Source organism: Pteropus medius, unplaced genomic scaffold (genome assembly GCF_902729225.1).
Source record: "Pteropus medius unplaced genomic scaffold, Ma_sr-lr_union100, whole genome shotgun sequence".
NCBI classification, from domain to species: Eukaryota; Metazoa; Chordata; class Mammalia; order Chiroptera; family Pteropodidae; genus Pteropus; species Pteropus medius.
In genome coordinates this window covers 15,426,456-15,454,449 of record NW_024342471.1, presented here as the reverse complement: position 1 = coordinate 15,454,449, position 27,994 = coordinate 15,426,456, and the positions used below count along the sequence as shown (strand labels likewise).

Below are 27,994 nucleotides of genomic sequence, written 5' to 3'. Positions count from 1 at the left end.
CACAGTGGATGCAACAGTAGCAATTGTTGTCATTGGTGGTCGATTTCTTGACCCACCTGCCACATACTCTGTCAGAATCAGGGACCCTACGCAGGAGAGCTCCTAGGGACCGCACGCCCAGCCGTGAGCAAACCCTGGCCTCTGTGCCAGCCATCAGCTCAGCAGCCCTTCTTTATCTCTGCCCCGCCCCCTTGAGCTGTCAGACCACAGACCTCAGACAGCTCCACATGCAACAGCTCCCAAGGGATAACAGAGGACCTCGGAGCTCATTCAGAGGGCCAACTCTTTCATGTTGTAGATGGAGAAGTAGAGGCCTTGAGAAGGAAAGGAGGGGTGGTTTTCATAGCACTGCCCTGGGCAGCCAGGTGACGGCAGAGGGGTTGCCACAGACCCAGCTGCGGGCAGGGCACTCAAGCCTCTGGTGTGGGCAGTGGCTAAGGAACTGCTGCTCTGAACCCCATCATTTTTCTTTTAAATTAAAATAATGGCTAATGTTTCTGGAGAGATTCTGTGCTAGGCCCAGAGCTAAGAACCTTTTGCTCTTCTTAGTTTATCTGCCCTACTTTTACAGATGACAAATCTGAAGCTTAGAGAGTTAAAGTGACTTGCCTAAGGCCATACAGATCACAACAGGAGGGGCTGAGTTTTGATCTCGAGCCTGACTCCAGAGCTGAGGGCTTCCCCCGGCTATGTGCTGCCTGCCTCCCTCCTGGAGTCCCAGAACAAACCTCAGAAGGCTGGAGCACTGAGTTGGTGGGTCCACCATCATGTGACTGCTGGGGAGCTCAGGGATCTGAGAAGCAAAGGCACCTGTCCCGGGCACGTTCAAGTGCAGAGGCATCCTCCAAACCCCTGCTACCCTGGGCTGCCTGGCGTCTTCATTCCCCTGGGTGTTCACCACCCTGATACCTCCTGTCTCTCCTCCCCCACTCACTGTCTGGGGAGTGGTGCAGGAACCAGGGACTTATCAAGACAAAGAACAAAAGTCGTGGGGGAAAGAAGCCAAGAGCCATCTCCACTCTGGGGTAGGGCCCTTCAGTTTCGCCCCTTTGAAATTTCAAATTCCAGTTTGTGGACAAAGTCCTAACTTTCTCACAATATAGGTCCTCAACCACTGACCAAACTCCAGTCCAGGCAGCCAACAGGCCCGGGGACACTTCCTTTGGTAGCTCCCCAGGTCCAGAGGGAGGGGTCCAGGGCCAACTGGGGTCTGCCAGGCCATCCCTGCAGCCCCTTCCCACCCCACAGAGACCCCTGCCTCCCCTCTGAGAAGACAGCCCTCTTCCTGGAGCTGGGACCTGACGCTCGCTGTACCAACGGCAGATACCAGGTAGGTCTGTTCCCGGTTCTGGCCATCTTTTCTCCCCTTCGAACTCCTAAAACACTGTTCCTACCACCCTCCTCACCCCGGGGACGGGCCACGTTGGCTTAATCCAATCATGATCTCACAGAACTTCAAGAACTGGAAAAGGTGTCTCAGCCAACTCCCCATATTTGGAGGATGGAGACACCGAGTCCCCAGGGGACTGGCAGCTGGCTGCAGGTTGAACCGTATACCTAAGGACCCTCACTGAGCCCTGGAGGGTGGAAGGGACATGCTCAAGGGCCTGCAGCAGTGATGGGGAGCTTTGCCTTAATAAGAAGACCCCAAGCTCCGAGAGTCCCCCTTTGCTCCATCACAGCCCTCGAGGGTCCTACAGACCCGGGATGGTGCTGTGTTTGTTCACTCAGTGACGAATGGCCACTGGGTTGCCATGGAAGGACTGCTGAGAGGAAGATGAGGGAGGTCAGGGCTGAAGGCCAATGGGTTTGGAAGGAAACAACATTCATGTGGTTAACTGATAACTGAGCCCCATCCTTGGGCCTCCAGAAGCCTCCTTCCTCCCTGTCCTCAGCACGATTAAGACGAACTTACCTGCCTGCTAATCATTGCTGAGCCTGTTGATTTTGCCTTAAAAAATTAACTGGGCATGAGTTTGCGGTTTGCCTCACCCCTAACCCTGAAAAGGCCGGGGTGGGCAGGAGGCCGCCTGGGTTATGCAAGAGGCCGCTGGCCTCCTCACGCACATCCAGCGGCCTCCTCTGCTTGCCCTCCAAAGGGGAGGTTTTGCTTAAGAGTCAACAGTCTGCTTGTTCCCCTGCTCTGGGTCCTGAGCAAATTTGCTCTGTTACCAAAGAGAGATAAAGACAGCTGGGGGGAAGCTTTCCAAACAGGGATGCGAAGCGGCAGCTTTTGAGTTTGGGATTCTAGAATCCAGCAGTGTCAGAGCTACCAGAGCCTTTGGGAGCTGGCCTGGGGTTTCAAATTGGGTCCTGAGGTTCCCAGGAGCCAAGGGAGTGTGCGCACAGGCCCTGCTTCACCCAGCATCTGCCTCTTTGGTGCGCTGTGGAAAGTGAGAACTGCTGGTCTCGACTCATTTCCCCTCTCCTTGTACAGATGGGGGGATGGAGGCCAGAGGGGTAAGGGACTCGTCCAAGGACAGGTCACCCCAGGCGTCCTGGGTCTCCAGCTAGGAGAGGGAAGATGGGCTCTCTCTGGGACTCAGTGATGTGTTCTGGACATTAGTGAACAAGACGGCACTGAAACGTCCTCCTCCACTGGTCACCCTCCCTCCCAGGGCTGGCTGGAAGCGGAGTGGTGCCTGAGAGCCACCGGCAGGCCTAACTCAGGGAAGTTCACCTGGCCTTGTGTCCTGGTGGGGAGCAGCCCAAAGCTGCAAACCAGAGGCTCCAAGTTCGAACCCATGTAGCCACGTCCTCTTTCTGGAGGCATCAGGCCATAGAGACAGAAGCAGAGCCCTGATTCTCTTGACCTCTCTGTGCCTGTTTCCTCACCTGCAAGTTGGAAATAACAATCCCTCACTCACAGGGTTGTCGGGAGGATGAAAAGGACCGAGATGCGTGTGCTGACAATCATGCCGATGTTTATAAAGCCGTTTGGGGGGCTTCCCATGTGTTAACTCATTAATCCTCACAACCATTCTGGGAGGCAGACAATGTTTTTATCACCATTTTGCAGACCTGAGGCACAAAGAGATTGAGTCATGTGCCCAAGCTCACCCAATTTAGAAACAGGAGCTGGAGTCCCAACCCGAGCAGTCTGGCTCCGGTCTGTGCTCCTAAGCCCTTCCAGGGCCGGCACACAGGAAGTACTCAATGAAAGCTGGCCAGTATGATGGCGAAATAAGCACCATCCCACGGCATGTGCGGGCTTTGTGCATGGGCTGTGAGGGCTGGAAGGCGAGAGAAGGAGGGTGTATCTCTGGGCTGGAGCGGTCAGGGATGGCTTCCTAGAGGAGGTGGCATCCTGGGCAGAGGAAATGTCCTGAACTGCAGAACATGGCGGGTGATGGTGAAAGAGCGTGGAAGCTGCTTTGCCCAGAGAGCAGTGCATTGTGGGAGACACTGACCTATAAGGCTCAAGAGGTAGAGAGTATGGTCTGGAAAATGATCAGGAAGGAAGCCAGGAGGACGTGGGTCTGTGTGGGCGGGGCCTCACAAGGTGGCTTATGACTTCTGCAGTGGGGCCATTGCTGTTGCCATCCTCCTGTTTATGTTCCTCTCTCCTGGTTATGATCATGACTTTATCTGCAAAAGTGACCTTGGGAGTTAGATGGGGTGTGCAAGGTAAGGGATGAATCCACAGTCCAGAAGCCACTGTTGGTTTCCCTGTATTCTGTTCTGAAAGGCTTTAAGAATTTGCCAGGTCGGTGAAATGAAGTGTTTGGGAGTCTGAGCCTCAGGCCAGGATCACTGCATACAGTGGTACAAGTTGTACACTGCATAGAGGTCCTCTGGCTAAGCGGGCACTGGAGGTGGAAATCCAGTCCTCGCTCCAATTACCAAGCCAAGTGCCCAAAGAGATCAGCCTGCCCAGAGGTGGGTGCCTTTTACTTATTTTCACAAAGGCTCCATGTGAGCCCTGCCCCGGCTCTGTCTCCAGCCACTGTGTGACCTTGGGGCTCTGTCTCCAGCCACTGTGTGATCTTGGGCAAGGTCATTTCTCTCCCTGGTCTTGGTTTCCCACTTGAAAAGTTGTCTAGCATAAAGCAGACATTCAACTCTGATGGTGAATCAGAATCTCCTCGAGCCTTTGAAAAATACTGATGCCCAAATGCCATCACAGACCAATGATAGAATCCTGAGGTGGGGTGGGTAGGTGAGGGGCATTGCTTTTAAAGTTCCCAGGTGATTCTGAGGTTCAGCCAAGATTGAGACCCAATGCAGGAGGGCCTGAAACTTGGAGGTGGAAAGGCCTAGATGTGCAGCCAAGTTCTATAACTTACGAGTTTGCAATTTCAGTGAATCTCTCTTTGCCCATCTGTAAGCTGAGGACAATGACAGCATCCTCATAGAGTCAGAAGGCTGATTTAATGAGATGATATTCAGATAGTGTTTGGCACTGTGGCTGGCACATAGGGAAATCTCGATTCTTGGTACCAATGACCATTATTTTGCTACTGCAAAATGAGATTGACTTAAAATAAAGGGCCCAAGGATTCAGAGACTCGGAGTCAGGCTTTCTCTGTTCCTTGAGTCAAGTCCTAGGGCATGGGTCTCAGTCTTGGCTGCACACCTGTCATGTTATTGAAGTCTGTGTGATTATTATTATTATTATTTGATATTTTCCCTAATTTCCCACATTTTAAAATTTATTTTTGAAACGGTACTACATTAACATGGTTCGAAAATCAAAATAATATAAAAAGCGCTCTTTGAGAACTCTTGCTTCTGCCTCCGTCCCCTGTCCGGTCCACTCCCCTCTTCACCATAAGTAACCAGTTCTCTTACTTTCTTAGGTATCTTTAAAGTTTTCTTTATGCAGACCTGGTGAAGCAGCATGTAAGACCATAGATTATCATCCCCTACCCTTACACTGTTCTGCACCTTGCTTTGCTCATTTAATAGCACAGCCTACAGATTTTTCCACAGCAGTTTTGAGCAAACTTTGAAGAAGGAAGGGTTATTGTCCCCTTCACAGGTAGGGACACTGAGGCTCAGAATGCTGAATCAATGCTATTTGAGCTATCTCTCCCTGGCTCCAGAGACAATGTTCGTCCCTCTGCCCCAACACAGGCTTCCAGGAAGCCTGACAACAGCGAGCCTCGGAGCCTGGCCCAATGCTCTCCAGTGCAGGCCTGGCAGGAGGTGGTGGTGGGGATGGGCTGTCAGGACCTGCTCTGTGTACGAAGTCACAGAGGGGCTAAAGCAGGAAAGACAAACATTTAGCATCATCCAGATGGTAACCCAGTAAGGGGATGGATGTCCCCTGGATGGGACAGTTAGGGCCTGGTGGCTGTGCCCTCCAGCAGAGTGGAGCCTGCCAGGAACTCTGCCAGCCTCAGGCTGTGTGGGTGGCAGGGGAGGGCAGAGGAGGGAAGACAGGGAGGGAAGGGAAGCGTGGCTGATGGGGTATGCCCTGGGGACAGGAGACTGATGGGACCCATTCCTGGAAGTCAGGGAGGAGGATCTTGAATTCCAGGCAAAGGGGACAATGACATTTTAAGCAAATGTTTTCCGCTCAGGCCACCTCAGGGCTCTCTACGGATTCTTGACCTGCTTCAGTTCACTGACTCACTGACGTTGAATAAATCACTTTCCTTCTCTATGCCTCAGTTTCCCCAAAGTAAAAATGAAGGAGATTAGTAGGCTGGTTTTCAGGTAACTTTGGAGCACCCCTAAAAGACTATGGAAGGCTCCCTTAACTTGTGGAAATCTGAATCCTGCCTTGATCAGAATGGAATCAGCCCATCAAGGCCCTGGGCCTTCCTGAGGTGGGGGCTCAGGATACAAGGGTCTCTTTAGTGCTCCCAAATCTGGACACCTCCCCTCGGTCCTGTGTCTCTCTCCCACCGCTCCATCCTCCTCTCTAGGTAGGTGTGGAATTGGAAGCATACCTGGGGGATCCCGGGGGAAGCCCTGGCCCCAGTCTGACATCCTCCTCCTGGTCCTATGGGGTCCCGCACAGTGGGCAACCTCTTCATCCTTGAGGGAGCTCAGACTGCCACCCTGGCACCCAAGACCCTGCAAGGGCCGCAGCAGAGTTAATCTCTTAATACTGGTCACAATGAGATTTCGGGAATGGTGGGAGGTGATCTCCATGGTAACTGCAGACCCGCCCAGGACCCATGCAAGGAATTAGCCACAGGGCTCAGCAAGGGGGTCCTAGAGACCCAACCCAAACAGGAAAGGGGGGCACAGCGGCCTGGACTGCTGGGTCCTGCCCTGGCCCTCCTGTTGTCTCTCGGGAGGGCTTGAGACAAATCATACGGTTCATACTGCCTCGGCGTTCTGTTAAACTAGACAGAGCCACATTCATAGGGAGAACCCCGTCACCTTTCTGGGCCTGTTTCCTCATTCTTCAATTGGGGTGATAATCCTTAACCCAGAGGCTTCTCCAGAAGAGTTTAGGCTTCAGAGTCTGCCAGACCTGAGTTTAAAAAGAGGCTTTTTCTACGCGGACTGTAAACCCAGGCAAGGCATTTCACTTGCCTGAGCCTCAGTTTCCACATCTACCCAATGGGCACAATTACTAGTGTGCCTGACGGGTGAGCACTAATGCTCAGCGAATGCGAGTCTCTTTTTCGCCTCTTTCTGAGCCCCGACCATGCTACACATCTGCCCCCCACGCCGGCCACCTGCCCCTTTCAGAATCCCAGAGCCCCTGCCTTGCTTCTGGTGCTGCACAGCTGCCCATAGCAGCTGTCACACCTCTCTTCTACTCCTCCTCCTCCTCGGGGCAGTCAGCTCAGTCCTCTTCCTCTGGGCAGTCCTGCCGGCTCAGGCAGGTCAGGGCTTCTCCGCTGTGCTCCCACAGCCCCCAGACCTTTACATCATCCAAGTCTGTCTCCTCTATTAGACTGTGTCGGTTTTACCTTTATATTCCCGGGACCCAGCTGGCACCTAATTAATGGGTTGGATGAATAGATGAGTGAATGAATGAAGGAATTTGTTCATCCAATCATTCCACATTTATCCAGCACATTCCATGTGGCACTGTTTTGGGTGTTTGAACAAATAAAAATACAGGGTGCCCGATTCAATTTGGATTTCGGATAAACAATGAATAATTCTTTTAGTAAAAGTATATATTAAATAACGCACGAGACATACTTATAATTAAAATGCTTTTGTTGTTTATCCTCAAGTTCAAATGTAACTGGACGTTCTGTATTGGATCTGGCCACCCTATTCCCTCCTCACAGAGCTTACATTTTGGTAGGGAGGGGGGTGTAAACAGACAGTAAGCAAGTAATTTAAAAAGAAGAGAACTTTAAGTAGTGGTTAAAGTGCAGTGAAGAGACTGCACAATGTGGTGGCGCCCGGGGACAGCAGGGGGCATCTCCGGATAGGGTGATCTCTGAGCTAGTGGCCTTTGCCCTCATGGAACTAAGCTCCAGTGAGATGCTACTTTCTCAAAGTCCTTTGAGGATCTTAAAGGGCACCTGTGGCAGCTGTTAAACTTGAGAGAAGGTCTCAGAGGCAGGCAGAGGGGGGCTGCTGCTGTCTCACTTGACAGACTCCACAATTTTGTAACTTGGATCTGGGCCTTCCCAAACCTTCGCGAACCCGCAGCCCCACCCCTCGGTCAGCCAAAGTCCTCGGCGGGGCTGAGAGCCAGAGGAAGGGGCCACAGGGTCTGTGCAAAGAAGCGTGGCCAGCTGGGCATGAGCTGGGAGCCCGACACCGTCGCCCTCACCCCTACCCCTGTCCTGCGATTGCCTCGGTGCGCTGCGCAGGGCCGGAGGACGTCGGAGAGAAAGCGGCCCCCAGGAGCCGCAGCGCCGCGTTTTGCGCGTCTTGGGCTCCTCTTAGTGGCCAATGCAGGAATTGGCTCTCAGCAACTTTTAAATAACCACACGGGCTTCACCAATCATAGCGAAGGTTGCATTACAATCCCACCAATCACAGGTCCAGACGGACTCGGTCTCTCCAAACCCCAAGGCTCGTACCGCTGTGCCATTACACCATCTACGAAATTTATATTCCAAACGTCGGGTAGCAACGTGCAGGGGCTTTTAAGGAGGGTCCCAGGTTTGTGCTGGCTCCGTGTGGAATCCCACGTTTGCATTCGGGGTATTTATATAACTTAACATCTAATGATAGTAATATTAAATAGCTTAATCCCTATAATGAAAATAAATTATGGGTCCCGGAGAGCGGGAAAAGTATGCCCTTTGGAGTTAGACACATTTGAACTGGAGTCCACTTATTAGCTTTGTAAAGTCGCGCAATTCACTCCTCTTCCTCGGTCTTTGAAAGAGAATACTTAAGTTAATTGTCATTCCATCATCCTACCCCATCTCAGTTATTCAAGCCAAAATCCTGGAATTCACTATCTTTGTTTCCTTCCTCCCATCCCTCCCCACTCATCAGAAAATCCAGTTCTTGTCACCTCCAACGGTATCTCAGATTTTCATCATCTGTTCATCAGCCAACCTCGGCCCCATCACCATCATCTCTCCAGGTCTGCAAAAGCCTGTTCCTTTCTCTTGTTCCTCTGCTCTGGGTCCCCTACCACTCACTCTTCACCCAGGGGCCAGGGCTGATCACACAGATTGGATCACGTCCCTCCCTTCCTTCAGCTTTTACAGCTTTCTACGCATTTATAACAAAACTCATGAAATTCAAAACTCCCATTGGCTGTGAAGTCTGACAGACCTTGTTTTTATTTCTCTACATCTCCAATCTCATTTCATTTTACTCACCCCCACCCCAGTGACTGTAGACATATTGGCCTTTTTTCCCCTTTCCCGTCTCAGGGACTTTGCACATCTCCTCCATCCCCATTAAGGAGATGATCTTTGTTGTATTCCCCAGGGTGCTGCCCACATCTTGAACAGTTTAAAATTAAATGTGTAATAGGTGCTTAACAGATATTTGTTGGATGAATGACTAAAAGATGTTTGAGGAAAAACTGATATAATGTACATAAAGTGTTTAATACGTACTAGATTTTCAATGAAAAGGAGTATGAATATAGTAGAAAACTTGGAAAGTAAAATAAAGAGATAAAAAATCATATATGCTCCTACATTTGGTAGGGGTCAAATTCTTTTTAACCATCTTGACCTTGGCATTGTTGACATTTTGGACTGGATAATTCTTTGTTCAAGGGACTGGGCTATCCTGTGTATTATAGGATGCTTAGCAGCATCTCTGGCGTCCACTTACTAGATAGATGCCAGTAGCACCTCCCCCCACCAACCCCAAGTATGACAACCAAAATGATCTTCAGACATTTTCAAATATCCCTTGGGGTTCAAAATCACCCCTGATTGAGAACCACACTGTTAGGCCTCTAGACTTATAAGAAAAGTTCTTCCTTCCTGTAATTCTGTGTATCTCAATTTTCAGTGTCCGTAAGAATCATCTGTAGTCATTATTCAAAATTCAGATGCCTTAGGTCCCACCTCCAGGCTCCTGGGTCAAAAGTGGCCACAGGCTTCACATGTTCTATGAGCTTCCAGCATGCTTCTGATGCTTGGAGCCCTCAGACCCCACTTTGAAAACTCCTCCAGGAAGCCTCCATGATAACCAGATAACCAAGCACTGGGTAAGGCTCCCTTCTCTCTTAGACCCTATCCTTGAATTTCTTTTTTCCAATTACCCGTCCCTGGATCTCTCTTCAAAGTAGCGACAGAACCAAATCCTAGAGCAGCCAAAGTCCAATCTACTTCATCTACATTTAGGGAAGAAACAAAAGCTGACCACAGAGTTCAGCTGAACCTGCTTATGAAATAACAACACCCCAACCAAAAAGAACCCTGAGGTGCTGCCTTGGAGTAACAGAATGCTGCTGTTTTCTGTCTTCCCCCTGGTGGACCAGACTCCCTGCTCCAAGAACAGGTGCTAAAGGCCAGTTGGTGGGGCTGGTCAGACTAATCCAATGAGTCATGACTCAGTCTACCTTTCATGACCAGTTTATCTTTCAGGCTCCTTTACTCATGGTCTCACCGTGGGCTGTCTCAACTATTCCACTTCTCTCCTTTCAGGTATGTGGCAGGATTATACTTTCTTGCACCCTTTTAAGTTAGATGTGACCATTGTGACTTGTCTTGGCCAATGAAATGTGAGAAGAAATAATCTGTCACACCTGGGCAGAAGGTTTAAGAGCCAGCGCTGTGGTCGTTGTGGAAGCAGGTGTAGATATGGAGTCACCAGGATGAGAGGAGCACCTGCCGACCCATGACAGACAAATACTGTAAGTGAGCAATAAACCTCTGCTGTGTTAACCCACTGAGACTTGGAGTTTTGTTTTTTGGTTTTTGTTTTTGTTTTTTTTATTTATTTTTGTTTGTTTGTTTTTTCATTGCAGCATAGCCTCACCTAACTTGACTGAACACAGTCTTTCCAAAGCTTCCCTGATATTCCTATGACCATTATGATTTCTGTCATATCTGAAAACCACCTCTGCTATTAACATTTTTCTTATATCAACTCACTCATGTTAACTTAGCTTTATTTTAGAAGGAAATGGTATTACTACCAAATAAAACAATGTATCATCAGTAAAAGCACGGAATATAAACAACATGAAAAAACTATTGTATCCTGACTTAATACTGTTGCCTTTCGAAGCCTCTGGGCCCTCAATCTTCTTTGTTACTAAGGTTACTAAGTGTGTGTCAACCTTGGGGACCCCAAAAAGCTGGCTGAGATAGTCAGATGTTTGAAGACAGAACAGTAAAGAGGCTGAGAGCACAAATTCTGGAGCCTGACTTTCTGCGCTTGAATTCTGGTTCTGCCATGGACTAGCAGTGTGACCTTAGGTAAGTTACTTAACTGCTCTGTTGCTTTGCAACATTGGAGTGATAATAATGTGTATGTCTTGTGGGGATTATTTGTGTTGATATATAGAAAGGGCTTAGAACTGCTGGCACATAGTATTATACAGGTGTTAGCTATAAAATAGATTGCTTTGTGGAGTAAACATGATAAACCTTATAAACCCCGCGTGTCGTTGTGCTGTTCACTGAATTTAAAGTACTTTCTGTGGAAAAGAGTACTGACCTATTTTTATAGCCCCAGAGGACGCACCAGAACCAATGAATGGATGCCGCAGGGAGGAAGGTTTGTGCTCATAATGGAGATGATGTTTTTACCAGATACAATGGTTCTAGTAGGGGAGATGTTGCTTTGTTAAGTAGTCAGCATCATGTCACTGGAAATATCAAGCCCAGCTAAATGTCAGGGAGGATGGTAACAGGATTCTAGCAATGGATCAGAGTTTGAATCAAAGTAGCATCTCCCAGGTGCAAAAGTCTTAAATAAAATAATATCAGAAACAAATTCCTGTTAGGAAAACCGGATATCCACAGGCAAAAGAATGAAATTGGACTCTTACTTTACATCATATACAAAAATTAATACAAAATGATTAAAGTCCTAAACATAAGAACTAAAACTATAAAATTCTTAGAAAACATAGGGGAAAATATTCATGACATTGGATTTGGCAATGATTTCTTGGATATGATACCAAAAGAAAAAATAAATTGAACTACATCAAAATTGAAAACTTTCATGCACCAAAGTATACTATCAATAGAGTAAAAAGGCAACCCATGGAATGGGAGAAAATATTTGCAAATTATATACCTGATAAGAGGTGAATATTCAGAATATATAGAGAACCCCTACAACTTACAACAAAAAATAAACAACCCAGTTGTAAAATGGGCAAAGGACATGAATAGAGATTTTTTTTCAAAGAAGATAAACAAATGACTGAGAAGGACATGAAATGACGCTTAACATTACTAATCATTAGGGAAATGCAAATCAAAACCACAGTAAGATATCACTTCACACCCACTAGGATGGATATTTAAAAAAATAAAAATAAAAAGAAGTGTTGGCAAGGATGGGAAGAAACTGGACCCCTTTTGCACTGTGGTGGGAATTAAAATAATGCATCCACTATGGAAAGCAGCATGGTGGGTCCTTAAAAAATTAAAACTAGAATTACCATATGATCCAGCATTCCACTTCTGGGTATACATCCAAAAGAAATGAAAGCAGGGTCTGGAAGACATATTTTTACATCTATTTCATAGCAATGTTATTCACAGCAGCCATAAAGTAGAAGCAATCAATGTGAGTGTCAAATAACAGAGGAACAGAAAAACAAAACGTGGTATAAATATACACCGGAATATTATTCAGCCTTAAAAAGGAAGGAAATTCTGATATATGCTACAACATAGATAAACCTTGAGGACGTTGTGCAAGTGAAATAAGCCAGTCGCAAAAGGAAAAATACTGTATGGTTCCACTTAGAGTAGTCAGATTCAGCGAGACAGAAAGTAGAACGGTGGTTGCCAGGGGCTGGAGGGAGGAAGAATAGAGAGTTATTTTCTCATGGGTACAGAGATTTTTGTATGGGAAGGTGAAAAAATTTCAAGAGATGAATGGTAGTGATCGTTGTATAACAATTAAATGTACTTAATGCTTCTGAATTGCACCCTTAAAATGGGTACAACATAGTAAATTTATGTTATGGCTTACTATGGTTTTTAAAAATTTCAGCGATGTATAAAATATATATACTGCATCAAGTTAGTTTTTTATTCCAGGAATGCAAGAATGGTTTAATATTAGAGAACAAAAAAATGTGATTATCTCAGTAGATGTACAAGAAGCAGTTAAGATAATTCAACATGAACTGTGATTTAAAAACAAACAAAAATTCTACCTTACTTAGAAGATACTTTTTAAAACTCAATAACATTACCTACCAAAAACCTCGAGTAGCCATTAGACTTGAAAAGGTCTAAGTTTCCCTTTAAAGTCAGGAATAAAGCAAGGATGCCCACCGTGGCAGAAGCTGTGAGTTCTTTATTATCTAGTCTCTCAGTCTCTCTGATTCTTCTACATGGATGCTCCCAAAAAGATTCATCTCAAGCCTTCCTTTGAAGCTAGGTGAGATAGATCATGCATGTGAATATGTTCTGGCCAATAAAGTACAAGCAGAAATGTAGTTTGGCAGCTTCCAAGAACTTTTCTTAAAAGATAGCTGGAACATGACTTTTACTCCCTTTTCTTCTTTGTCCCTTGTTCCATCTTTCTACCTGTAACATAGATGTGTGGCTAGAACTCTGGCAGTCATCTCAGACCATGAGATAAAGACCTCATGGGGATGGAAGAACAGTTGCCAGAAGGAGCCCGTGTTCCTGGGAACTGCCTTGGGGAAGAGCTGCCATACCGTCCTTAGACTGCCTACCTCTGGACTTTTACATAACTGAGGAATATTCTTCGCTCTTGTTTAAACTATTGCTGTTTTGTGTCTCAGCTATTCGCAAACTAAATCCTGTCTAATAAGTCCATTATCACTACTTCTATTTGATATTTTACTGGAGACCCTCACAATGCAATAAGACAAGAAGTTAAAAACACATCTAATAAGAGAGTTTAACAAGGTTGATGGATACATTTTCAATATATTAAAAGCATTTGGTTTGTATACACTAACATCAACAAATGAGAAGATTCAACTAAAAAACTACCATAGCAATAAAAATTAGAACTTATCTGAGAATTACTCTAACAAAAGACCTTTATGTATTAAGATTATTACCAAACTTTTTTGAAAGACATAAAAGCAGATTTATATAAATGTATCATGTTCATGGCAGAAGGATTCATTCCGTAAAGATGTCAGTTATTCTCAAATTAATAAATTCAATGAAATTCCAATTAAAAACCCAATGAGACAAAGCCACTTGGTAAATTGCAAACATTCAAAATAGGGTAGGTGTCTTTATTGAATCCAGTGGAGGAGACAAGTATGCCATTAGTTTCCAACCTTTGTTCTCTCTTATTCAGCCTCATCCTAAAATTTATATGAATGAGCAAAGAGAATAGACATGATGATGTTAACAATTGTAAGGAGGACACGCTTTACAATATACAAAGCTGCAACTGCACTGTCCACATGGTAACCACTAACCACGAGTGGCCAGTGAACATTCGAATATGAGCAGTTCAAACTGAGATGTGCCGTAAGTGTACAACACACATCGTATTTTGAAGACCGAGTATAAAAAGAATGAAAACTACCTCAGTAATTATTTTTTATTGATCAGACATAGAAATGATAATATTTTAGATACCCTGGGTTAAATAAAATATATTATTAAATAATTTTAACTTTTGGGGACTTTAAAAAAATTAAGCCTTTTATTTTGGTATAATTATAAATTTACTCACCCTTTTAAAAAATTGTTTAAATGTGGCTACTAGAGAAAAACAAGTAGGACAATATAGAGAGTTTAGAAACATATCTACATATATTTGAAAATGAGAGTCAAAGCAATGGCATTACATATGAGTCAAGAAAGAATGTCCTATTTAATAAATGCTGCTGGGCCAAATGGCTGTCCATATGAAGAAAAATGTAATGGCACCTCTGTTTCATACCATACACAAAATTCCTTTCCTAAAAAAAAATAAAAGAGTCTATGGCCATGCTACCCTGAACAAGCCCGATCCCATCTGATCTTGGAAGCTAAGCAGGGTCGAGCCTGGTTAGTACTTGGATGGGAGACTACCTAGGAAGACCGGGTGCTGTAGGCGTAAAAAATAAAAAAATAATAAGGGATTGTAAGCTGACAAGGTCCTTGCAATCTGTGAGGTCAACCAAGGGTTGCCTCACCTAAAATATAATAATGATAAATAAATAAATATAAATAAATAAAAGAAAACAAACAAAAAAATCAATTCCTATGGAATAAAGACCTGAATGTGAAAAATAACTTTAGAATTTATATTTATGCTAAAATATTATGCTAAAAATATTTAGCATAATATCTTTATGATCTCAGGCCCTGTAAGATTTTATAGGCAAGATACAAAAAGCACAAAATAATGGAAAAGATTATTAAATTTAATGACCTTATTTATCATTTAACCGAAATTTAACTACAATACAGTTGTAAACTTCTGTACAACAAAAGATTCTCTAAAGAAAGTGAAAAGACAAGCTACAGACTGGTCAAACGTATTTTCCACTAATATAACTGAAAAAGGATTTGTATCAAGAATAAATAACTCCTTCAAATTGATCACAGAGGACAGTCAAATAACAAAGAGCCCCCCCACCCACCCAGTAACAGGAAAAATGCAAATTCTGTTTACGCTTATCATCTTTTAAAATCAATGCTGGTGAGGATGTGGAGTCCTAGACACAACTGACTCAAGTAGTAGTTGGTGGGCAAGAGTGAGCAAGTTACCACTATCTCATCAAAGTGAAGATGCCTGTTGTCTGAGATCCAGAAATTCAACTCCTACACGTTATCCTAGAGAAACACTCACCCACAGGTATAAGAACGTCCTTTGTAGTATTGTTTAAGATAAGTGAAAAAGTGGCAACAACTCCTTTGTCAAAAAGCTGTATAAATATACTTAGGGTTTTCATACATGACATTTTTAAACAAATGACCTAGTGCTACTCGTATCAATATGAGAAGATCCAAAAAGCCATTATATGAGTGAATAAAAGGAGGTTTCTGAAGCCTATGTACTACATACCATTTGAATAAATCTTCCAGATATGCAAAATAATATCACATACTATTTATGTAGCCATGTGCAGTAAATGTATAAAAACATGTCTGCAAGTGCTAAACATCACATGTTAACAGTGGCTACCTCTGAGAAGGGTGGCAGGTTGGGGCACAGGGGGCTTCAACTCTTAAGTGTAATGTTCCATTTCTCATTAAAACAAACAAACAAAATGAATCCAATGAAAATACGGCCATGACGTAGGATTTGACAAAACTGGGTGACGGGTACATCAGTGTTCATAATATTATTCTCTACATTTTTCTGCATGTTTGTAATATTTCCTACTTTGAAAAAAGAGATTATGAAAAAAATCACTGTTTATGTCAGCAACAGAATTTTGTACTATATTTTTTTTAAACCATGCTATTTATAATATCTATAAAGTTCTTTTTTGAAAAAAAATCTAGAATGTGTCTAAGCTATAGCGTTTCTCTGTTAGGGGGCAGGGACAACGTTAATGAGTGTTAATGTTTTTCAAGGGGCTCTGTGATGAACTAATGTGGGCAAACTGGAGGCCTCTCTTGGAATGTCCAAGGCACTATCATATGTTAAAGGCTCCAAGAAGTTCTCTAATTAATAATGAAGTTTGTATAGCTTTCTTTCATCCAGCATTTTTCAAACATCTAGCAAAGAAACCTTCTTGTCTGAGTGGCCTTGCCTTGGGAAGGCTGACCTAGTGACCTTCAAGTTCCTTTCCAATTCTCACAGTCACCATTTTAGTTTTGGCTCTGCCACTAATTTGCTATATGACTTTGGCCAAATCACCTTCCTTCTTGGGGCCTTGGTTTATTAAGATATTAAAGGGATGTGTGAAGTTTAGACTCTAAGATCTCTTACATATTTCCAGCTCTAAAACCCCATGTTAGAGCTCAGAGTTAGGATGATGTTTCTACTTAATTGTATCCCTCCTATCTCAAATAACTTTATTATTTAACTAAAGCAGGCTCACAGAGAAGAATTATAAAAATGCATAGAAGCAAAATAAAAAAGAATGCAATTTATTCCACATGCTACTGTGGGCCCTTTTTCAAAAGGTATGATGATAGCTAGCATTTATGGAACACTTACATATGAAGCACTGTGCTAGGATAGGTCTATCCTTATCTTCATTTTACAGAAGAGGAGACTGAGGGTCAGAGAGGCAAGGTCATCTGTGCAGGGCCACACAGCTTTCATGGCTCTAACCCGTCTTCCTGACTCTGCAACACAGGTTCTCAGCCACTAGCATATAAGGCTTCCCCATTTGAAGGGGGTCTTCATCATTGCAGTGACTCCCTAAGCCCTTTAGGATTCTCTCATCTCTCCAGAGAGGCTGTAGACATTATTTCCTCACAAAAACAAAGTCAGTGCCTTCACTGCAGAAAGACCCCTGTCCCTCCCATAAACCAGGTCCACCTTCACCTTATCTCTAGAACAACTATGACTTGCCCTGGAGAAGGGGGAAAAAATAAGCCTTCCCCCACCACAACTCCACCCCCCAAATCACTGGATTTGGGGTAAATGCAGCAGGCTGGAGACAGAAGAATGGGTATGTATTTAAGTTTCACACAGACTATTGTCTTATGTGAAAGTCTGATAAAGAAAACACAATGGCTGCAAGATGGGGGCTGGGAGGTGAGATTTCCTGAGTGGAGAATTCTAGAAGACAGGCCTGGAGTTCTGGAGACTGGGTCCTCCTGACAGACAGGCAACCAGGGTGGGGACACCAGAGATAGTTGTGGGGAGAAGACCCAGCCAGGGACACAAGCCCAAGAGGTTTGGCTAGGATTGGTCTATTCGGAATTGGAAATGGAGGCAGGATGTGTTAGCAGTGAACTTGGTCACTGCTACAGAATCCGAGGGGCTAGGGCAGCACTGTCCAACAGAAATATACGTAATTTTAAATGTCCTTGTGGTCATATTAAAAAGTAAATCTATGAAATAGATTGCTCTCATAAATAATGAGCTTTCCCGTGGTCTTAGCGATTGGGGGTCCCAAACTCAAGTGCCCCCAATACCCAGATAGGTAACAGAAATCTATGGAGCTAATGGGATATAAGCAAATTTTCCCATAAGAGAAACAACATAGCAAACATAATGGTTTACGTCCTGTTCATTAATATAACTTCCGTTGTGGGAACTGTGGCAAATTAGAGAAAGCACACCACGTCTAAGGTAGCGCTAGTGGGCCTTTGCATCAGGGGTCTGGGGAATCGGTGTTGCAAGAACTTCCAATTTTTTTGAAAGAAGCTGGCAGTTGGGACTTTTAAAGGTTAGCTGTCAATTCCAATTTTATTTAAAATAAAACTGGGTAGGCTGGATCTCAACCCCTGATCTCCTTTAAAGCCTTGACCGTGTTTTATAGAGGAGGAAACTGAGGTTCAGAGTAGTTAAATATTTTCCCAACTCACAGCAAAGACAAAGAACTGGCTCTTTAGGTCATTTCTGCTATGTCGCTTATAACCAACATTGATTTTTCACTATTCCTGTTGAGAATTTACTAGGTGCCAGGTTCTGTGCTGAACATATGATACCTTGAAGGAGGTACTGTTTATAATGCCAGATTTAGACAGGGGAAACCCAGGCTCAGAAAGGTGGAGGGAAGTGCCTAAGATCACACTGTGGGGCTTGAACCTGGGTCTGTATCTGATTTATAAGACTCTAGATGCCCCCTCTGGCTACACTCTCTTTCCCTTCACTACACCGAAGAACCAGCCTCAGCGACCTGGTGGTTTTCTCGCTGTGACCTGCATCTCCACACTTCTTTTAGCCCCACCACCTTCACCGTACCCCTCCTGTGAACTGGTTTCCGGGTAAGATTTTGTTTGAAGAAAGAATGCTACTACCATTTTTTTTTTTTTAAGTTGGAAAACCAGTGATGGATGGGCTCACAGTCTCATAGTTTACAGGGGAAGAAACTGAGGCCCATGAATGGGAAGTGTCTGAGGTCCCTCTGCAAGTCAGGACCAGAGCAGGACTAGAATCGGATCCTGGAGGCCCAGCCCCAAGGCCAGGTCCTGCCTGGGCAGCTGTCCACTGAGTGTGCCAAGGCCTCTCTCCAGCTCCTCTGGGCTCTGCCGAGAAAGGGCCAACTGCACTCCCGTCTCGCCACCTCCCCCACCCTTCCTCATGCCTGTTTGGATAACTTTTTCACCTGTTCCTTCATGAGCTCTCCCTGGGGTGTGGCTGCCTCCCCTGCTTGTCCCAGGGAATCCTGGGGCCTTGGCAGTGTGGCAGCCCAGGCTTGGCCAGTTCCACGGCAGACAGTTTTCAAACAGTGGCTGTCTGGGCAGAATGAAACCTGTTTACCCAGGGCAGGGCGCAGGCAGAGAGGCTGCAGCTTCCTCCCTATGCCACTGCCCCATCATCCAGCCACTCAGCTTACTGACTCAGCTGTCTCCATCTGTATTTGCTCATTCCACAAATATTTATGGAGCACCTACTGTGTGCCAAGCACTGTTCTCCATGCTGAGGATAAAGCAGGGAATAAGACAGCCAGGTTCCCTGCTCTGATGGAATTTACATTGTAGTGGAAGAGACAGATGATAGACAGATCAAGAAATGCATCAGACTTCAGGGCTGTTGAGGATAACAGTGACGGGTGGAGGTGAGTCAGCCTTGGATTTGGGTGGTCAAGGAAGGCCACTCTGAGCGGAGAACATTTGAGCTAAGACCCGGACGATGAGAAAAAATCAGTTATGGGAAGATCTGGGTGAAGGGTGTTCCTAGCAAAGGGAATAGCAAGTACAAAGGCCCTGGGGCAGGAATGTGCTTGGTGTCATTGAAGGATAGGAAAAAAGACCAGAGTGGCTGAGATAGAGTGAGCGAAAGTGGGAAAGGCAGGAGAGGCCAGCAGAGGCCAGACAGTCAGATCCCAGGGGGACTTTTAGGTCAGGGGAAAGAGCTTGGGTTTTCTGTTCGGTGTGACACAAACTGTTGGAAGATATTCAGCAGGGATTTTAAACACGATTTATCCTGAATTTCTCCTCTAACATTAACTTTGCTTTTTCCTTCTGTGGCTTTCTGTCCCACGACTCTTATTTCCAGGTACACTCGAGAGTGTTTGAAATAGTGTTTAATTTTTCCCTTTTTCTTTTTAATTTAAAATTGTTTTAAAAAATTCAATTGAAGCTTGATAGGTACACAACGGAAAAAATCACATACTTCTACAAAGCTGATACTGAATAGCAGGAATTGCTGGCCCACTCTTTTTATTTTTTTCATAGGCGAGGCAACCGTTGGTTGACCTCACAGATTGCAAGGACCTCGTCCATTTACAATCCCTTATTTTATTTTATTTTTTTCGCCTATAGCACCTGGTCTTCCTAGGTGGTCTCCCATCCAAGTACTAACCAGGCCTGACCCTGCTTAGCTTCCGCGATCAGACGGGATCGGGCTTGTTCAGGGTGGCATGGCCGTAGACTGGCCCACTCTTTCCTGAACCTGATTCCCACCATCCAGGGGCAACCACTTGCAACTATTTTAGCTGGGTTTTATTCCCCGCCCTGGCATTCTCCTATTTCTAAATATCATGGTTAGACAGCTACTTCTTGACTTTTTTAGTCTTACATGTAACGTATTAATTGGCTAATAGGAGAGATCCTATAAACTATTTTTCGATTTGGAGATAAGACAGTATTCATCACTTCATTTGCATAACCATATTACTATTATTACTATTGTTCACAGCTAATGTCATCGGTACAGGAACTAAGGCTTTTCTGTGTGTTATCTCAGTTAATCTGCACAACAGTATAGGATAGGTTCTTGCAACCATCCCTTGAGCTATCCTGAGAGGTAAACAGAACTGGCATTCATAATCCCATTTTCAGAGGACATGGAGCCCTGAATGACAAAGAAGATTCCACCCATCACAGCGGGGTGTGGTGGTTAAAATAAAACCCATCTTTCAGCCAAGATGGAAGTAGACAGGGTCCCTGTGTGCAGGATATAACTCTTCTATCTCACATTTTAGGTTTGTTTATTGCATCAGCTAGTATTGCCCTTACTAATACAATACCTCATTTTGAATCCTAGCTCTGCCTCTCATAGGCTGTGTAGTTTGGGGGTAAGTTATTTAACCCCTCTGAGCCTTTGTTAACTCTTCTGAGAAATGGGTATGATGACAATACCTACTTCAATGGGTAGTTGTGAGGATTGAAGGAGGTAATTTTTATAAACTGTTTAGAAGAGTGCCTGGCCCATAATAAGTACTATATAAGTGATCAATTAAACCAGAGCTAGGAAATGAATGAGCCAGAACCCGTATCTGGCCCTTCTGATGCCAAGTTCAGTGTCTGATCCCAAAGCCCAGACACTTATATTCCTCTTGATGATTTTTACCATATCTACCTATTACTCGTACTTCATTTACCTGTAATTATTTACTTGATATTTTTCTTTCTTTTGAAGACATACATTAATTTTAAGAGGATCTCTTATATCGCTGCTTTACTATGCTATTTATAAATTTCTCTAACATACAGTAAAATAAATTCAATATGATTTTAAAAGTTTGTCCGTGTATTGCATAAAATTGGCCCCTGTGCCCTGTGGGTACACCAAAGGAAAAGTATGCTATTTTTAAGGTCTATAAAGAACCTTTGGGAACATTCTGTCCAGTGGCTTTGAAATCCTCTTGACCATGACCCTCAGTAAGTAACACATTTTACGTCACATACTTTATATACAGTGGCCATAAAAGTGGTAGTCTGAATACAGACTCTGGAACCCAAATGCCTGGATTGGAACTCCGATATCACCCCTTGGTGTCTATGTCACTTTCGCTGAGTGGCTCGACCTCTTTGTGCCTGCATTTTCTCATCTATAAAACGGGAGTGACAATAATAGCATCTACCTTATAGGGTCATTGTGAAGATAAAGAATTCATATGTGTAAATCCCTAGTAGGTGTTCTATAAATTTTCACTATTATCACAATCCCAAGCACACATCCATACACATATAGAAAGGAAACAGAAGCTTCACACATGCAAAATTTACTCTTATTACATGAGATGCACTATCATGTTTTCTATTCTATTTTACTTCGTTTCAAAAAAATGGTCATCTTTGTGAAATTTCCTTAATCTGTTTCCTGATGAACATGATGCTTCAATAAAAAATATTTTTTTAAAATAGTATATTTTTATTCAAATAAAAGGCAAGAAATGAAAATGAAAGAAACCAGCTGATTATGCGAACAGCAAATGTGCTAAAATTATTTTGTCCAGCGTAGTGAAAAAGCATTAAGAGACTTGGGTCTCTAACAGCTTGGACATTGCTGATCCGTAATTTCTTATGAAGACTTGAATTGCACTCTAGAAATAATATATCTGCCTAAAACCAAAAATATATGCTTCAAAGCTTTTTTAAAAAAATATTTGATATATTAAAGCAAGAGTCAGCAAACTACAACCCCTGGGCCGAATCTGGCCCATTGCCTGTTTTTGTAAATAAAGTTTTGTTGGAACGTAGTCACACCTATTCATTTATTTATTGCCAATGGTTTCTTTTGTGCTACAAGAGCAGAGCTGGTAGTTGCCGTGGATCCCATTATTTACTATCTGGCCTTTTACAGAAGAAGTTTGCCAACACTTATATTAAAGTTACGAATCAAAATTCTCAAGCTTAAATGAAGCCCAATTCTATTTATCCCTTAGTTTATGCTATTTACTAGTCTAACAAATTTTAACAATTACATTTTACCCAATATTTTACTTTGAAAAATTTCAAACCTACTAAAGGTTGAAAGAATAATACAGTGAGCACTAATATATCCCTCATCTAGAGTCACCGATTGGTAGTATTCTGTCACATTTGCTTTATCGCCATAGCTGTATCTCTCTATGCACCTTTTTATTGAACCATTTTATGTAAAAAATTGTGTATTCATATTTGTTATGCGTATTTGATTGTGTGTGTGTGTGTGTGTGTGTGCATGTGAGTGTGTACATGACCCCATGGCAGAAGTGGTTGACTATATACCAACAAATTCATGCTCTCCTTCCATAGTTCAGAGCTATTCCTGGAAAATAGCTACCCTGCTAGGGACCACATATCCCAGAATCCTCTGTATTCGGCCAAGGCTGTATGACTACATCTCACCAGTGGAATGTGAACAGAAATGATAAATGTCACTCTGGGCCAGGGTCACTTTATTTACAGAGGTAAATAAACTTCGAATTTACATTTTGGGTTTGTTCACTGCATCAGTTAGTATGGCTCTAATGAATACAACTCAATAAATTGTGTGACCTATTAATGAGTCAAGATGGCAGTTTGAAACACACTGGTCTGGTCCTCTGGTTCTCTGAACATTTTTGAACCACTGAGTCCTTTTATTAAGTGTTTCATTCAGAAGTCAAAATGGAGCTTCTCTGGTTGAACCAGAAGCTAAGTGCCTGGACCATTTAAATATCACCCCCTCCCCCAACTCCCATCTGCAGAGGCATCTTTCCTGACTCCTCCAATGAATATTGTGTGATAACCCCTGAGCCAGGCACACACCTCCTTTTCTCAGAATAGAAGGCTGAGAGTCAGTAGGAGGAGGACTCGAGTGAGGCCACAGCTGCCTGGGGTCAGAGTCATCTCCCAGGTTGGTCGCCAGCACACGTCTGTTCCTTCCATTTCCAGACCTTCCACTTGGTCCACACAGGCCGAGATGCATGGACCAGGCCTTGAGAACCCCAGGCACCTGAAGACTTGGAACTAAGCTTTGTCCTGACTCTCCAGCTGGACAGTTGCATCCTGGAACCAGTTGCATATCCCTCATTCTGTTTGTTCCATAACAGCTAATTAATGCCTAGTACATAGTAAGCATTCAGTCCCTTTCACATAGTAGGTATAATAACAGTAACAATAATAATAGTTAAAATTTACATAACACTTTCTACGTGTGACACTTGGCACTTTACAGATATTAACCTCATTTAATTCTCACAATCCTATGAAGTAGATGTTATTATCACTCAATTAGACAGATGAAGAAACTGAGGCACAGAAAATTATCTAATTTATTCAAAGCCACACAGCTAGTAGGTGGCAATCTGAGCCTAGGCAATCTGACTCTGGAGTCTGAGCTGCTAACCACGATATTATACAGCCTCTGCTATTATAAGAGGTAACAGGATAGCTAAAAGAATAGAGATTTGGTATCAGACATACTAGATTTTAATCACTCGTTTGTTGTGTAATGCAGGGAAACTTAACAACTCTGAATCTCAATTTCCCTGGTCATAACATGGGGATGATACTTTCCACCTTGATGGGTTATTGCAAAGATAAAATAGAGAAAACATATAAAGTAGCCGGCATCCTGCTTGTTATGTAGAAGGGGATTAAGCTAAGACAAATTCTTACTTCTTCATGGGCCCACCCTTATGCTGAAGACATGTGAGTCAGAAAAAAATGAAAGGCATAGTTCTGCACTTAAGCATCTCAGAATCTTTTTAGGAACAAGATAAACCATTCACGAAACAATCAGAGAAGTCCGAAGATACTTTCAATAAGGATGAAGTTAACTGCAGTCAAATAGAAGTAAAATCAGCACAATTTACATGCTGTTCCTCCTCTCTTCTGACTGAGCCCTGGGAAACCTTCAGGTTTCAGCTTAGATATTGGTCCACTCCTCCAGGATCAGAGGTTTCTGACCCCGTCCCCTCCTCCTAAGTCCCTTTGCATTACCAGAGTGTCCTATCCATCCATTTCATGGTACTCTGTCTTTGATTGCTGCTGGTCTGTCTGTGGACCCCACTAGATTGGACAATGCAAGATCTGAAGTGACATTTTATTCTATATCCCAGTGCCTAGCAGAATGCCATGCATACCATACACCCCCAGTAGTTGTTTGTTGAAGAAATGAACAAGCAAACAATGAATTAATGAATTCAGGAGCCTTCTGGGTAGAGATAAGAGACGCTCTGGGTATCCATAGGCCCCCTTTATAAAATGAGACAAAACAGGCAATGGTTTCTGAACTCCAACTGACCTATTAGCCAAAATCACATAAGGAACTTAACAAAAAATTAAAGATTCTTGGAACTCATCCCAGTAGATTCTGAATCACCAGGTCTGGAGTGGAGCCCCAAAATAAGCCAGTTTAAGAAAGTCTCCCATATACCAGGTTTGTGAACCATCGAACCATAGGGCTGAAATTGAATTGAGATGAGATGGGAAGGTAATGTAGAGAGGGAAGAAAGGGGGAAAGGGTGGGGGAGACTATTTTGAGGAATGAAGGGTGGAAACTGCCATGTCTGATATCTGACACAGTCCCGTAGCCTACCCAACTTTGGGCCCATCCACCCTTCAGGGAGACAAAGAACCTTATGGTTTATGATACCTTTTCTTTTTCATTAGCTCATGGAATCCTCATAACAACCACAGTTCATCCAATGAATGAAGAAATTGAAGATCAGAGCTGAAACAAAGTGTCCACTATCACACGATTTTAAGTGGGAGAGCCACTTAACCAAACTGCCTCTGAACCGATAGCCTCTGATCTGGCCTGAGGCTGATGCCTTTTGTCAAAGGAACTAGGCCTATTAACCCGGGAAAAATCAGGCTCATCTGGCACTTAGAAACAGATATACTGCCCTGATGGAGGATTGTTGACAGTAGCCAAATCACCCTGTTTTCTTATTTGCCCTATTCTGAGCACTTGCAGGTACTACTATCCCAACCCAGCCCAGCCCATCTCATCCATCCATCCATCCATCCATCCATCCACCCATCCATCTACCCCCAAACCAACCCATCACATCCATTCATCAAACCATCTACCTATTCATCCACTCAGATATCCATTCATTCATTCATCCATCCATCCATTCATTCATTCATTAAATAAACCTCCATCAAAGTCTTTCCATTAGGTACTTGACTTTCTAGCTTTCCTTGAACTAAGAAAGTCTGCTGGGAGGTTTGTAGGAAACTTTGATAAAAGAAAAAGTGCTTTGAGGAAACCCCTTCCAGCTTCACTTAAATGCAGATGTGATGCCTGATGCTGTGACAGCCACCTTTGGTCTACAATGAGACAAATCAAGAACCAAAAGTGAAGATGTGAGAGAGGAAGGAAGGAAAGAGCATGGATGTGGCTGACATTGTTGACCATTGTCACAGGGCTGTTTCTTAAAACCTCCCCCAATTCATTCAACTAACAAATGCTTATTGAGCATGTATTCTGTGCTAGTCACTGTGTGAGACATACAAGGCAGAATGAACCACTGAAGTTCCTGACCTCATGGAGTTTATGGTCTAGTGGGGGAGACAGATACTACAACGCCCACCAACTATTTTGATCAGAGTAATTGAGAACTACAAAGCAGAATCCAGTGCCAGGAACACATTGTAAGTCCAGGGGAAGGTCAAGTTCACCCAGTATCACCACACCAAAGATGTGCTCATCAGAGACTGTCATACTAAGAAGGTTCAAAAACAGCAGCTGGGATTTATTGTATGCTTAACGTGTGTCAAACACTATTCTAAGCACACGTGACGCTAATCCGGGCTGTCCTTCACTGCCTCTCCTGAGCTCTGCTTCATACCATGTTTCCTATCTAGCAACTTAACTCTATAATTGCAACCTGAGGAGGTTTATTATTATCCCTCTTAGAAGACCCAGGAGAAGGGGTTTGCCTCAAAGCACTTTGTTGTTGTTTTCTCTGAATCAGAAAGTGTATCTTTCCCAGAGCCTCCTAGCAGACTTCCCTAGTTCATTTTACAGAAGAAACATCTGAGGCTCAGAGACCACACTGCTAAAAAAAAAGGAGATCCAGGATGCTAACCCAGAGTTATTTTACTTGAAAAGCAGGGTCTTCTAGCCACTATCACACAGCATGCACACACGCACGCACACGCACGCACGCACAGCAAATGCCCTACTTTCTCAGGACAACAGTGTTTTTCTTTTCTTTGGTGCATGCTTCAGATCTGGCCATGGGAGCCCTCCTTTCTCTGCCCCGCCATATCTGTAGCTGAGACGAGAGCGTCAGCACAGACAGTGTCAGGTCTAGGGGTTATATAGTTGTTTTTTTTAACTATCTTGAACGTTAGTTTTCTCTTCAGTCCTTGGAGATAATAAAATTATTTATCTGAGAAAACTATTGTGAGGATAAATAAAGTAATAGGCATAGAACGTCCATCTATCCATCCATCCATTTGTCCATCGTCCATCTGTCCATCCATCCAATCACCCAACCAACGTTTGTTGAATACTTGCTGTGATGAGCATGACAGATGCTCGGATAAAAGGCCATGAGAGGACAGCCTACGAAGTGGATAGATCTGAGATGTGGTACGAGGCTGTCAGTTTATATTATTATTATTATTACATTATCCTTTGGGAGGAGCTCTATGGAGCCGTCCATTCATCCCTAGTCTAGGCTTGTGGCCCAAGGCCCTGCTTCCCCAGAAGCTGACTGGCCCCTTTGGGAAACAATGAGTCTTCCTCTGGCCGCAAGATTAACCAAATCTTGCAATTGTGTTTAACCTTAGATGAAGCACCTAAACCATGCCCAGCCCTTCAGCTATTCTGTCTCTAACTGCACCGCCCTCTGTGAGACAGGTCCTGTTCTCTCTGTTTTACGGTCAAAGAAATAGATTCAGAGAGGGGACGTGACTTGCCCAAGGTCACACAGATGGTGTGTGGGATAGATCCCCAGGCTGTTTTTGATTCTTCAGCTTCTGCTATTGCCTCTGCATCACGGACTCATGCTTGATGGTAGAACAAAGAAAGATCTCCTGGGCTAGACAGGAGACCAGTCCCTGATTCCTTGAGGCCATCCATCCTCAGTTAATAAGGATACTAAGTAATATGTATTGAGTCCTTACAATGTGTATTGTGCCAAGGGCTTACATCCTTGATCTCCTTTAGTTATCCAAGAAGACCCTAAGATACCCTATCTCAACTTCAGAGAGAAGGCAACAGAGGCGCAAAAATGTTAAATAATTTATCTAAAGTCATAGAACTAGAACCAATATCTACTGGATTCCAGAGGACAAGCTCTGTGCAAACGTGTGATTTAAGTTGGTTTATAAAATGCATCTCATTTTTAAAAATCTAAAATGTGCAAAAGAAATAAATAAATAAAACGATCTCTTGAAACTCCCTCCTCAGAAACAAAACTCTGTTACTGGTCTCTGTGTCTTTCCAATAATTTTCTATGTAAATATAAACGTGTGTGTACATATATATGCATACATCCGTTTTGTTATCAGAAATGTAATAGGCTATACACAGTCCTTCAGCTTACTTTGTTCACTTCATGTAACGTGGAGGTCCTTCGCTATCTACATGCAGATCTGCCCTTTTCTTTAAACAATAGGATAGCATTGCATCTTAAAGATAAATCATACTTTATTTACCCATCCTCTACCGTCAGATGTTTGGGTCACAGTTTTGAAGTCACCCCCCAAGCAAGAGAGCCCAAAACTTTCACCGTCAATAGCAC

At 43.7% G+C, this 27,994-nt stretch overlaps 1 long non-coding RNA gene and 2 pseudogenes across 2 annotated transcripts; 2 read left to right on the top strand and 1 right to left on the bottom strand.

Moving 5' to 3' along the window:
- The first annotated feature begins 256 nt into the window (after positions 1 to 256).
- On the top strand, positions 257 to 19,669 carry LOC120603693 (uncharacterized). Of its 2 annotated transcripts, none has more exons than XR_005653090.1 (4): positions 257 to 1,330; positions 9,996 to 10,204; positions 10,614 to 10,772; positions 18,411 to 19,669. It is a non-coding gene; the product is annotated as an uncharacterized LOC120603693 (long non-coding RNA). The 2 variants fall into 2 exon arrangements; XR_005653089.1 differs by lacking the exon at positions 18,411 to 19,669 and adding an exon at positions 13,097 to 14,080.
- LOC120604021 (uncharacterized) lies at positions 14,459 to 14,577 on the top strand (annotated as a pseudogene).
- Positions 19,670 to 19,850: 181 nt separating the features above from the next.
- On the bottom strand, positions 19,851 to 19,969 carry LOC120603997 (uncharacterized; annotated as a pseudogene).
- Between the last annotated feature and the right edge of the window lie 8,025 nt (positions 19,970 to 27,994).